Here is a 12,083-nt window from a genome sequence, read left to right on the forward strand (position 1 = left end):
TGTGTGTGTGTGTGTGTGTGTGTGTGTGTGTGTGTGTGTGAATATTTGTATTTATTGAATGCCTACTTCATTCTAAGCCCTATATTAGGCGCTTTTACATAGTTAATATTCTCAATAACCTTTCTTTATGCATTTAGATGTGACTATGAGCCACATACCTCATAATGTAGGAACTCACACAGTGAAGGTCCTGCTTGCAAAGTGCCACTTAGCAACACTGGGCACTGAAAAGGAAAGCCTGAAACATCACAACAGAACAGTGGCAGAGACACATAATGTCAACTAAGTATAAAACAATTCACTCAGTGGAAACAGTCCGAATACCTGCCTCTAATTGTAAGAAGTCAGCTAAAAGGGAGGCTTCAGTATGGACTTTCTCAGAACTGTAGTTTTCTAAAAACTTTAGTTCGTTAACTTAAAAGGTCAACAGACTGCTCATAATCAGAAAGCCTAAAGAAACCAAGAAAAAGTGTAATCAAATTTCAGTACCATCTCAGCACAAATCATCTTGCATATAATCCTATCCAATGTCTATCGAGGAAGAAAGACGAAGCTAGAGAACGTCCAGAATAGATCAACTAAAATCACCACTGGTGTTAAAGGGCTAACACAGAAATCTAGAAACCATGGTTGAAAGAAAGAAGTGGAGTTGGACAAATAAAAATTATTTTACTAAGAAAATGTATGGAATGTATTATCTTAAAAAAACTATAGAAGCAAAAAATATAGGTTGACACAGAGAAATACCATTACAGACAGACCCACTGTGGGTTAGCCAGGAAAGTAGAATAAGTTTTGGCTGAATGGAAGACAACAGAGAGTCCATTATGCCTCAGACAGAAGGAGAATATGTATCCAATAGGACCTGTCTAATGAAGAGTTTGCTCAATATCAACTGGTTATTATAATGAGCTGGATAATATTATTATGACTAACGTCAGATAAATTAGATAAATATATAGAAGGCATTTGAACCAGGCAATGAGAAATGCAAAATGGGTAAGTTATGATCCTTGACTTCAAGGGCTGACAGAGGAGGTAAGTATGAGCGCTAATAAGAAAAATATGGCTCTAAGTGCTCTGAAAGGGTCCAAATTATGACTCTGAGACACAAAATTATCAAAAATTTCTTCTGAATAAACAAGTGAAGTGAATCCATTAAAAAGTTTCCCTGGTTAACTCCTTTGGCTAAAATGTTGCATATTCAAGTATTCTTCAGAATTTTTTGGTATTTCAATTAAAGACAAAATATCAGAATTCCTTGCTCATGGAGTCTGGTTTTCTCAAATGCTTCACAAATGTGAGCTCCCTTTATGGTTCAGACTTGGTTCCATTATTTTAGAGCCACAGACCTAGAGGATCCTCTAAAAATGACATAAAACACTCAGCCATCATGATCATATGGCTCTTGACTCTCTAGCCAGCCAACTACTGGGTTTTTGCATAAAAAAATAATTAACTTACATATTTTAGCTCTGTGATTCTACATAAAATAGATGTGTGGTGATCTAGTGTGAGTCCTGGAGTTAAGGAATAGAATTCTATTTCAAGATCTCCCATGGATCTATGAGAAATTGACTAAAATATTTAATCTGTCTGGGCCTTTTTTTCTCATCTAGAAAACACAGAGAGACAAACCCAACCAATTGTTTTTTCATTGTGTTATGTTAGTCACCATACAGTACATCATTAGTTTTTGATGAAACGTTCCATGATTCATTATTTGTGTATAACACCCAGTGCTCATTACAACGCGTGCTCCTTAATACCCATTTCCGGGCTACCCCATCCCCTCTCCCCCCTCCCCTCTGAAACCCTCAGTTTGTTTCCTGGAGTCCATAGTCTCTCATGGTTCATCTCCCCCTCTGATTCCCCCCTTCAGTTTTCCCTTCCTATTTTTAATTGTAGGATAAAACACTGTTTTAGAACTTTTACCCATTGTTGTCATATTCATTACAGATACTATATTTTTTTCAAAGTTCCTCTTATAAATGTAAAACTCTAAAAAAGGAAAAATTAAAAATGCTGAATTACTAGCAATGGTAGCTGTATAATTTTGTGGATATAAAAAAAAGTAAGAACTATTCTTTCCCCTTTATCACAAGTAGTGAAACCTTACCTACAGAATCTTTCTGAGCTTCAATTGCCTTATCTATAAAAGGAAGGCTTAGAAACAGTAGATGATTGAGAAGGTCTTTTCAGCACAAAAAGATTGTGATTCTATGTGATAAATTAGTGTCAGGTCCCTATTCTTTAAGAGTCAGTGATCTAGAATTCTGCTTCTAGATTTTCATTACAATTATGTGTAACTGAGCAACTTAACATTTTTTGCCTTCATTTTTCCATATGCTCCTTCCTAAAATCATAAAAAGAATAAAACGATATATGTGAAGCTCTTGGAATGGTATGGAAGAAAGACTAGTAACTAGTAACTAGTAATTTATATAACACTATATAAATCAGTATTAGTTAATACCTCTCTATATGATCTGCCATAATTTCTCCTTTATTGTCACCTGGATTCTAATCTCTGCAACTTAATTGCCTCTTTTAAAATCATGATAAATGATTTATTGAGCTCCTACACACAGGAGGCATGATATGATTTCAGGCCCTAAATAATGTGAGATGCCTTTTTCAGTGGCACAACCATCTGTCTACACTTTCAGCATTTTTCCTTATTACAAGATATCTTCTTTCCTTTGCTACTTACCCCACGTTATCCTCCCTCCCTCCCTTTTTTTGCTCTTACTACCTTCATTCTTAATAAACACATTGTTCTCTACTTTTCTAATTTCCTTTGCCAATCTTTTCTCTCCAAATTCCTTACTATGCTATGAAAAGAATCAATTGCCCACAATCCAGGAACTTCACTAAAACATTTTTCTAGAAACCAAAACGTACTATAAGACAGGGAATGTACATTGGACACTATCCAAAGTGAATTTACTCTAAGTTTTCCCAGAAGTATATGATCATCAAAGATAACCATTAGTAATTGACAGGATTTAATATACAGATTATTCCATTGATAAAAATGTTTAAATCAAAATATAAATAGAAAGAGAAAGCCATGAACATCAATTAGCCTTCATGAGGGAATTGACCAGTTGTTCCTCTTATTTTAAGTCAATGAAATTTTTTCTTATCCTTATATATGTAGTTCACCTACCTTTACCCACCGCTGAACAATTTTGAAGCAATAATTAGAATTCTCGGAATCTATAGAAGCAAATTATCGCTTAGCATTTGCCATTTTTGAATATCAACTAAAATGGTGAAAATGAAAAAAAGAATTAGAATAAGAACGTTTCATTTCACAAAGCCTTCTTAGTGTAGACACCTACCTTACTTTGCATTGGGGAGCTGATCATATAATGACCCAGACTAAAAGCTCTTGATTCATTTTATACCCTTCAGGATAAATCCTCTCTGATCTCCTTGTTTATATAATTGCGTTTGAATTACTGCTTTCTTATCTGAAAAAACATCTATTGAAAATTCATACTGAACCCCAAATAAAATGTGTTTAGACAAACAATTTCACAACGTACTCCTCTGGAAACTCTGACATTATTACAGCATGAATTTTCCTCTCTCCTATTTCAAAATAAAATTACCCTTTTAAATACATCCTTTATTAATATTTATTTATATTAACAAAGGATATACATAGAAGGAGAAAAAACAAAAAAAAACTCAACATCATCTAAGTCAGTCTTGGGAATAAAGAATTTATTTCAGGCTTCAGTGCCCCAATTTTTGCATAAACGCTCATTCAAAGATATATAAAATTACTGCTTATCTACAAAACAAAGGCAAATTTTTAATGGAAATCCAGGGCAAATAGCATATGTGTGGCTGATTAAAACAAAAAGGAATCCTTAATTAGTTCAAAATATTTTACTGTTTTCTCTTTGGATTTGAAAAAATAACAAATACAATTTACATGTGTGAAAGAATAGTCAATTTAAGTAAATGACCAAATCTGACAAGATGTCAAACTGATATGAAATCAATCCCGGCTCTGCCATCTACTATGACATTAGCATGCTTGAGCTTTATTTAAGCTTTGCCACCTACTTAAAGGTAATATCAGTGCTTATGTAAAGCACTTAACACAGTGTCTGCCATATAATAAGTGCTCAGTAAATGATAGCTAATTTAATATTCAATACTTATTTGTTTAATAGCAATTTAGTCAGAATGCCTAGTATGTAGCAGGCAGTCATTATATATGTTTAATGCATAAATAGCTGAGGGAGTACATGAATAAACAATTATTGAATTTTTGAAAACAACATACACTTTTCTCCATCTCCACAGCTGTAACTCAATTTTACTTCTTTCAATCCATTTTCCTTTCTGTTCAAGGTAATAGACCAAAAGTTCAATGAGAATTTTCCATTGCCCTCAGAAAGAAGTCCAAACTTCTTAGTATCATTTACAAATCCCTTGCAATCTATTTTACCTGTCTGGTTTTATCTATCACCCCTTCCCCTATCTTCTCCACCCTCCCTCCACTTTCTATGTTCTTGAGCCAAACTAAATGGAATTCCTCAAATTAGTCACTTTCTTTCTTGCCTCCAAGTCCTTTCATATGCCATTCTCTCTGTCTAGAACATCTGCCTGATCCTCCACTCCATGCCTCATCTCGCCTAATTCCTACTCATCCTTCATTAGTTAACTGAGAAAGCAGACCTTCTGGAAAGCCCTCACTTGATTCCCATATGCCTTCCTCATGGTTTTGTGGTTTTAAAAGAATTAGAGAAAATAATAGAACATCTGGCACATGGTAGATACTCAATAAATCATAGATACTATTCTTGATTATTGACAACCTCATTGATCTTCATTTATCCTAATCTTCATCAAAAGTTAATGAAAAAATGAGTTCTGGTGTAGGTGAGTCTCCCTGGAGGTGGGATGGAGAGATCAAGGCAGAATTTGGTATATGTACCAGGTATAGCCATTCCAGAGCCCTCCAAATCTCAGAAATATAAGTTACTTTGTAGTAAGAGAAAAACTTTGAAAACAGGAAAAGTGGAAATGAAGATACCAAAATTAACCTGCTTCATGTGATTCCAAGCAAGATGGTAAGACAGGAGTACAGTAACTGGGAACATTAGATGTTTGTTTCTAGTGGAAGTAGTACCTCTGTTATATAAATTATTGATTCAGGAACTCAGTTTCTAGCACATTTACATATGTATTCCCTGAGAAATATATATATATACATATAATAGTATATGTAAAAGTATAATTGATATACACTTGGCCTATTACTTAAAAAACTATTAAAATATGTCATATATTTGGGTAATTATTTTCTTTTCAAAGAGAATATCGTGTATATGATCCCATACTCTTTAAAGATTCCAGGCAGAGTGAACTTTCACTTCTGGCCCAGATTTACTCTCTCACCTAAAATAATTGTAAGCAGGACAAAATACATGAAACAACGCTTTGCATACAGTGGACATTAGGCAAGAACAACAACAAAAAAGGGATCTCAGAGAGATAGGAAACAAACAAGAGAACTACAGCTTAGTGCCTGGAGAAAGTTTCTGGCAGGTTGTACAGGGAGATGTACCGTGCATGGCTGAGGCCAGAACTGTCCCCAAATTGAGGAGATGGACTTGCGAATCCATGGAATCCAAGGTCCTAAAGTTCACAGAGAGGAATATTGGAGAGAGGACTACACCCAGAATTCTAGAGATCTGCAGAGGATCTCTTTCAGTATTCAGTTGAAAATGATAAACTCAAGCATGTGAGAAAATTAGATGAGACTAGGAAAAGAAATACTGAATTGATTAAAGAGAACAGTCCTGGGACTCACACAGAGATAGGCATAGTGCTTGTACCCAGCAGCTAACAGTGGAAAATCCCCTAATTCATGGGAAATCAGGTAGTATACTCAGAAGGGTTTTGCTTCAATTAGGGGAGAAGTTAGGCCTAAACTAAATGCTGTTCTCACCCTGCCAAAAAAACTTAAAAACAAGACCTAAAAAGATCAACTGTTTGCAAGTAACATAACAGTCAATGAACAAAGCCAAAGAATACTTATAGGAATACAATAATATTTGGCAACCAAGAAGGTATAATCTACAATATGTGGCATTTAATAAAAAAGTTAGTAGTCAGGCAAAGAAACAAGAAAATACAATTCATAAGAAAAAGAAATTAATCAATTGAAACTGACCCAGAGATGGTACAGATAACAGAATTAGTAGACAAAGAACATCAAATATGACACTACCAAAGGAATACAAAATTTTCCAGTAACTAATCCCAAAGAAAAGAAATTTGGGAGTTACCTGAAAAACAATCCAAAATAATTAATTTAGGGAAGCTCAGCAAGATTCAAGGGAATGTAGGCAATTTAATGAACTCATGAAAAAAACAAGAAGTTCAACAAAGAGACCAAAAATAACCAAAAAGAAATCCTGGAACTGAAGAATATATAAATCATATTGAACTCTAGTATGCAAGTTAAAAGAGAACTGCTGAAAAAAATTTGTTAATGCATACACAGTATATAAATTGGGGCACGAAAAACATAAAATGGGGGAGGCAAGTAAATATGTAGAACTTTTATGCAAATGAAGTAAAATTGTCAGCTTAAAATAGACAATTACAAACATTAGATGTTTTATATAAATATCATGGTAATCCCAAAGAAAAACCCATAATAGATATACAAATAATAAAGAGAAAAGAACCAAAGCATACCACTATAAAAAATCATCAATTCACACAGAAAGATGACAAGAGAAGAAAAGCGGGGGGGGGGGGACTACAAAACAATTATTCTGGAAAATAATTAACAAAACAATTAACAAAATGGTGATAGTAAGTGGTTACATATCAATAATCACTCTAAATGTAAATGGTTTAAATTCTCCAATTAAAAGACATAGAGTGACTGAATGGAAAAAAAAAAGATCCAATGATACGCTGCCAATAAGAGACTCACTTAAGCTTTAAGGACATTCATAGGCTAAAAATGAAGGGATGGAAAAAGACAGCCCATGCAAATAGAAACCAAAAGACAGCAGGAGTAGCTATAGTTGTGTCAGACAAAATAAACTTTAAGTCAAAAACTACAACAAGAAACAAAGAATGTCATTATTTGATAATAAATAGGTCAATCAAAAGGATATAACAATTGTAAATATATATGCATCCAGTATCAGTGTGCCTAATACCTTAACAATAAAGAACAGATCTGAAGGCAAAAATAAACAGCAATACAATAATAGGGAACTTAAATATCCCACTTTCAAAAATGGATAGATCATCCAGAGAGAAAATCAATATAGAAATAATGGACTTGAACTACAAGTTGGACAAGACCTTATAGACATATATATACACAACATTCCATCCAACAGCAAGAGAATACACATTCTTCTCAACCACATGCAGAACATCCTCCAAGATAGACCATATGTTAGGTCACGAAACAAGTGTTAACTAATTTAAGAAGACTGAGATCATATCAAGCATCTTTTCTGCCCATTAGAAATCAATAATAGGAGAAAAACTGGAAAATTCACAAACATGTGGAAATGAAACCATACACTCCTGAACTGCTAATTGGTCAAAGAAGTGAAAAAAAAATCTTGAAACAACTAAAAATGAAAACACAACATATCAAAACTTATCAGATACAGCAAAAGCAGTTCTAAGAGGACAATTATAGTGATAAATGCCTACATTAATGAAAAGATATCAAATACACAACCTATAATTAAACCTCAAGAAACTAAAAAAAGAAAAACAAAGCCCAAAGTTAGAAGGAAGAAAATAATAAAGATTAGAGCAGAAATAAATGAAATAAAGATTAGGAAAACAATAGAAATCAATGAAACTAAGAGTTGATTTTTTAAAAACATAAAGTTGACAAACCCTTAACTAGGATCACCAAGAGAAAAATAGAGATGATACAAATAATAATTATAAATGAAAGAGGAGATATTACAACCAACAACAGAAATATAAAGACCATAACAGACACTATGAACAATTACAAATCAACAAATCGGATAGCCTAGAAGAAATGGATAAATTCCTGGAAACATTCAAGTTACCACGACTGAATCATACAGTAATAGAAAATCTGAACAGACCAGTAACGAGTAAGGAAACTGAATCAGTAATCAAAGATCTCCCAATGATAAAAGCCCAGATGGCTTCACTGGTGAATTCTACCAAATATTTGAAGAAGAATTAATATCAATCCTTCTCAAACTCTTCCCATATAATTCATTTTATGAGGCCAGCATTACTCTGATACCAAGCTAGACAAGGACACTACAAGACAAAAAATGATAAGCCAATATCCCTGATGAACAAAGATGCAAAAATCCTCAATGAAATGCTAGAAAACCAAATTCAAGAGCACATTAAAAGGATTATACACCATGATCAAGTGGGATTTATCCTTGGGATGTAAGGATGATTTAACATATACAAATCAGTCAATGTCACTATATTAACAAAATGAAGGCTAAAAATCACATGATCATCTCAATAGAAGCAGAAAAACAATTTGACAAAATTCAACATTCTTTCATGATACAAACTCTCAACAAATTAGTTATAGAAGGAATGTACCTCAACATAATAAAAGTCATATATGACAAGCCCACAGCTAACAGCATGCTCAATGGTAAAAAGTTAAAAGGCTTTCCTCTAAGATCAAAGACAAAACATGGAAAATATTATTGCCAAGTCAACAAAGTACTGGAAGTCCTAGCCACAGCAATCAGGCAAGAGAAAGAAATAAAGGCATCCAAATCAGAAAAGAAGAAATGAAATTATCTGTTTGCAGATCACATAATCTAATATATAGAAAACCCTAAAGTCTCTATCAAAAGTATATTAAGATAATGAATTCAGTAAATTTGCCAAATATAAAATCAACACCAACAAGTTACTTGCATTTCTATACACTAATAATAAACTATCTGAAAGAAAAATTAAGAAAGCAATCCCATTTAAAATAGCATCAAAAAATAATAAAAAACGTAGGAATAAATTTAAACAAGGAGGTGAAACAAGATCACACTGAAAACTATAAGACACTTGAAAGCAAATGAAGAAATCACAAATTAATGGAAAGATATCCTGTGTTCATGGATTGGAAGAAATAATAGTGTTAAAACGTCCATTTACCCAAATCATTCTACAAAGTCAATGCAATCTGTATCAAAATTCCAGTAGCATTTTTCGCAGAAATAGAAATGATCCTAAAATTTGTATAGAACCGCAAAAGACTAAATAGCTAAAACAATTTCGAGAAAGAGAAACAAAGCTATAGGCATCACACATCCTGATTTCAAACTATATTACAAAGATATAGTAATCAAAACAGTATGATACCAACATTTTCAAAAGCACATAAAACAGTAGAACAGAACAGGGAGCCCAGAAATAAACCCACATAGTGAACTAATCCTTGACAAGGAGGCAAGAACACACAGTGGAAAAAGGATATTCTCTTGAATAAATGATACTGAAAAAAAAAATAGGATAGCCACATGCAAAGAAATGAAACTGGATCCTATCTTATACTATTCAAAAAAATTAACTCAGAATGGATTAAAATTTAAATGTAAGACCTGAAACTAGAATTCCTAGAAGAAAACATAGGAAAAAGCCCTTTGACACGTGTCTTGTCTATGGTCTTTTGGATCTGACTCCAAAAGCACAGGTAACAAAAGCTAAACTAAATAAGTAGGACTACATCAAATTTTAAAAACTTCTGCAAAGCAAATGAAACAGTCAGTAAATTGAAAAGGTAACCTCCAGAATGGGAGAAAATATTTGCAAACCAGGTATCTGTCAAGGAGTTAATATCCAATATATATAAAAACTCATACAACTAAATAGCAAAAAATCAAATAATATAATTTAAAAATAGGCAAATGACCTGAAGAGACATTTTTCCAAAGATGGCATACAGATGGCCAATAGGTACATGAAAAGATGCTCAATATCACTAATCATTAGGAAACGCAAATCAAAACTGTGAGATATCACTCCATACATGTAAGAAGACCTATCATCCAAAAGACAAGAGGTACAAAATGTTACCAAGGATGAAGAAAAGAAAATCCTTCTATATTGTTGATAGGAATGTAAATTGGTGTAGTCCTGATGGAAAACAGAATGGTAGTTTCTTAGAAAATTAAAAGTAGAACTAGCATATGATACATTAATCCTACTCCTGGATATATATCCAAAGGAAATGAAATCAGTATTTCAAAGAGATATCTGCACTCCCATGTTCATGGAAGCATTAGTCACAATAGCCAAGATATGAAAACAACCTAAGTGTTTGTCATCATACAATGGATAAAGGAGATGTGATATATATATATATTAGAATATTATCCAGCCATAAAATAGAAGGAAATCCTGTCTTTTTTTCAACAATATGTATGAAAGTGGAAGATGTTATACTAAGTGAAATAAGCCAGACAAAGACAAATACTGTACGGTATCACTTACATGTGGAATCTAAAAAGAAAAAAGAAGCCAATTTCATAGAAACAGAGAATAAAATAGTGGTTGCCAGGAACTGAGGATAGGGAGAATTGGGGATATGTAGGTCAAAAGGTATAAAGTTCCAATTACAAGAAGAATAATTTCTGAGGATCTACAGTACAGCATAATGCCTATAGTTAATAATACAGTATTGTATATACTTGAAAGTTGCTGAGAATAGATGTTAAGCATTCTCAATACATGACAAAAAAGGACTTTACTATGTTAGATGATGGGTGTATTAATTATCTGGATCTTGGTAATTATTCTACAATGTGTGTGTGTGTGTGTGTGTGTGTGTGTGTGTGTGTAAAATCATCATGTTGTATAATTTTAATATATATAATTATTTTGTCAATTATTCCTTAATAAATAAAGTTGGGGAAAAGATATTATAACTAGTTTCTATATATTCAAGTAGTTAGAGGAACGATTAAGCATATAGAGACATGGAGATATAAAAGGCCCAAATTGAACTTTTAAAGATGAAAACAACAATGGTTGTTATAAAAAATACATTTAAATGAGTTGACAGTAGTGGAGACATTGCCAAGGGAAAAAAATTAGTAAAGCTAAAGACATAGCAATTCAAACTATACTAAATAAAATACACAGAAGAAAAAAGAATGAAAAAAATGAACAGTAAATGATTCCAGTTGTGGAACAACTTCAGGATCACAAAAATGTATGTAGTTGGACTCCTGAAGGTAAGAGGTACAGAAAAAAAAAAAAACCCTCAAAGATATAATGGCCAAAAAAGTTTACAAACATGATCAAAACTATAAATCTACAGATTCAAAAAGCCCAGTGCGCCCTAAACATAAGAAATGTGAAGAAAATCAAACCAAGACACATTATAATTAAATTGCTTAAAGCCAGTGAAAAAGAGAAAAATCTTAAAAGCATCCAGAGAAAAAGACACATAATGCAGAGTAGAACAAAGATAATGATGACAGGAGATTTCTCACTGGAACAATCAAGTCAAAGTAAAAGGCAGTGGACCATCATTTTAAAGTACTGAAAGAAGAAAAAACAACTATTGACACAGAATTCTTAAGTCAGCAAAAATATCTTTCAAAAATGAAGGGAAAATACACACTTTCCCAGACATACACAATCATAGTCTGAAAGAATTTATCACCAACAGATCTGCACCATAAGCAGAAGGAAATGATACCAGATGGAAACCTAGACAAAAGAATGAAAAGCACTGGAAATGGTAATTACATGGGTAAAAGATTTTTTTATCATTATTAACATTTCCTTAAAAGATAATTTAATGCTTAGGGAATAATAATAATAACATAAGGGTCATAATATATGAAAATGTAAATTATATAACAATAATAGCACAATGACCAAGAGGCAGAAATGGGAGTGTTCTGTTATAATGTTCTTATAACCCATGTAAAATGATATAATATCACCTGAAGGTAGGCTAAGATTAAGTTAAAGGTGAATAAAGACAGAAAACTTCAACTATTAAAATAACACAACAAAGAATTACAGGTAATAAGCCAATAAAGTAA

Source organism: Ursus maritimus, unplaced genomic scaffold (assembly GCF_017311325.1).
Source record: "Ursus maritimus isolate PB19 unplaced genomic scaffold, ASM1731132v1 scaffold_12, whole genome shotgun sequence".
Taxonomy (NCBI): domain Eukaryota; kingdom Metazoa; phylum Chordata; class Mammalia; order Carnivora; family Ursidae; genus Ursus; species Ursus maritimus.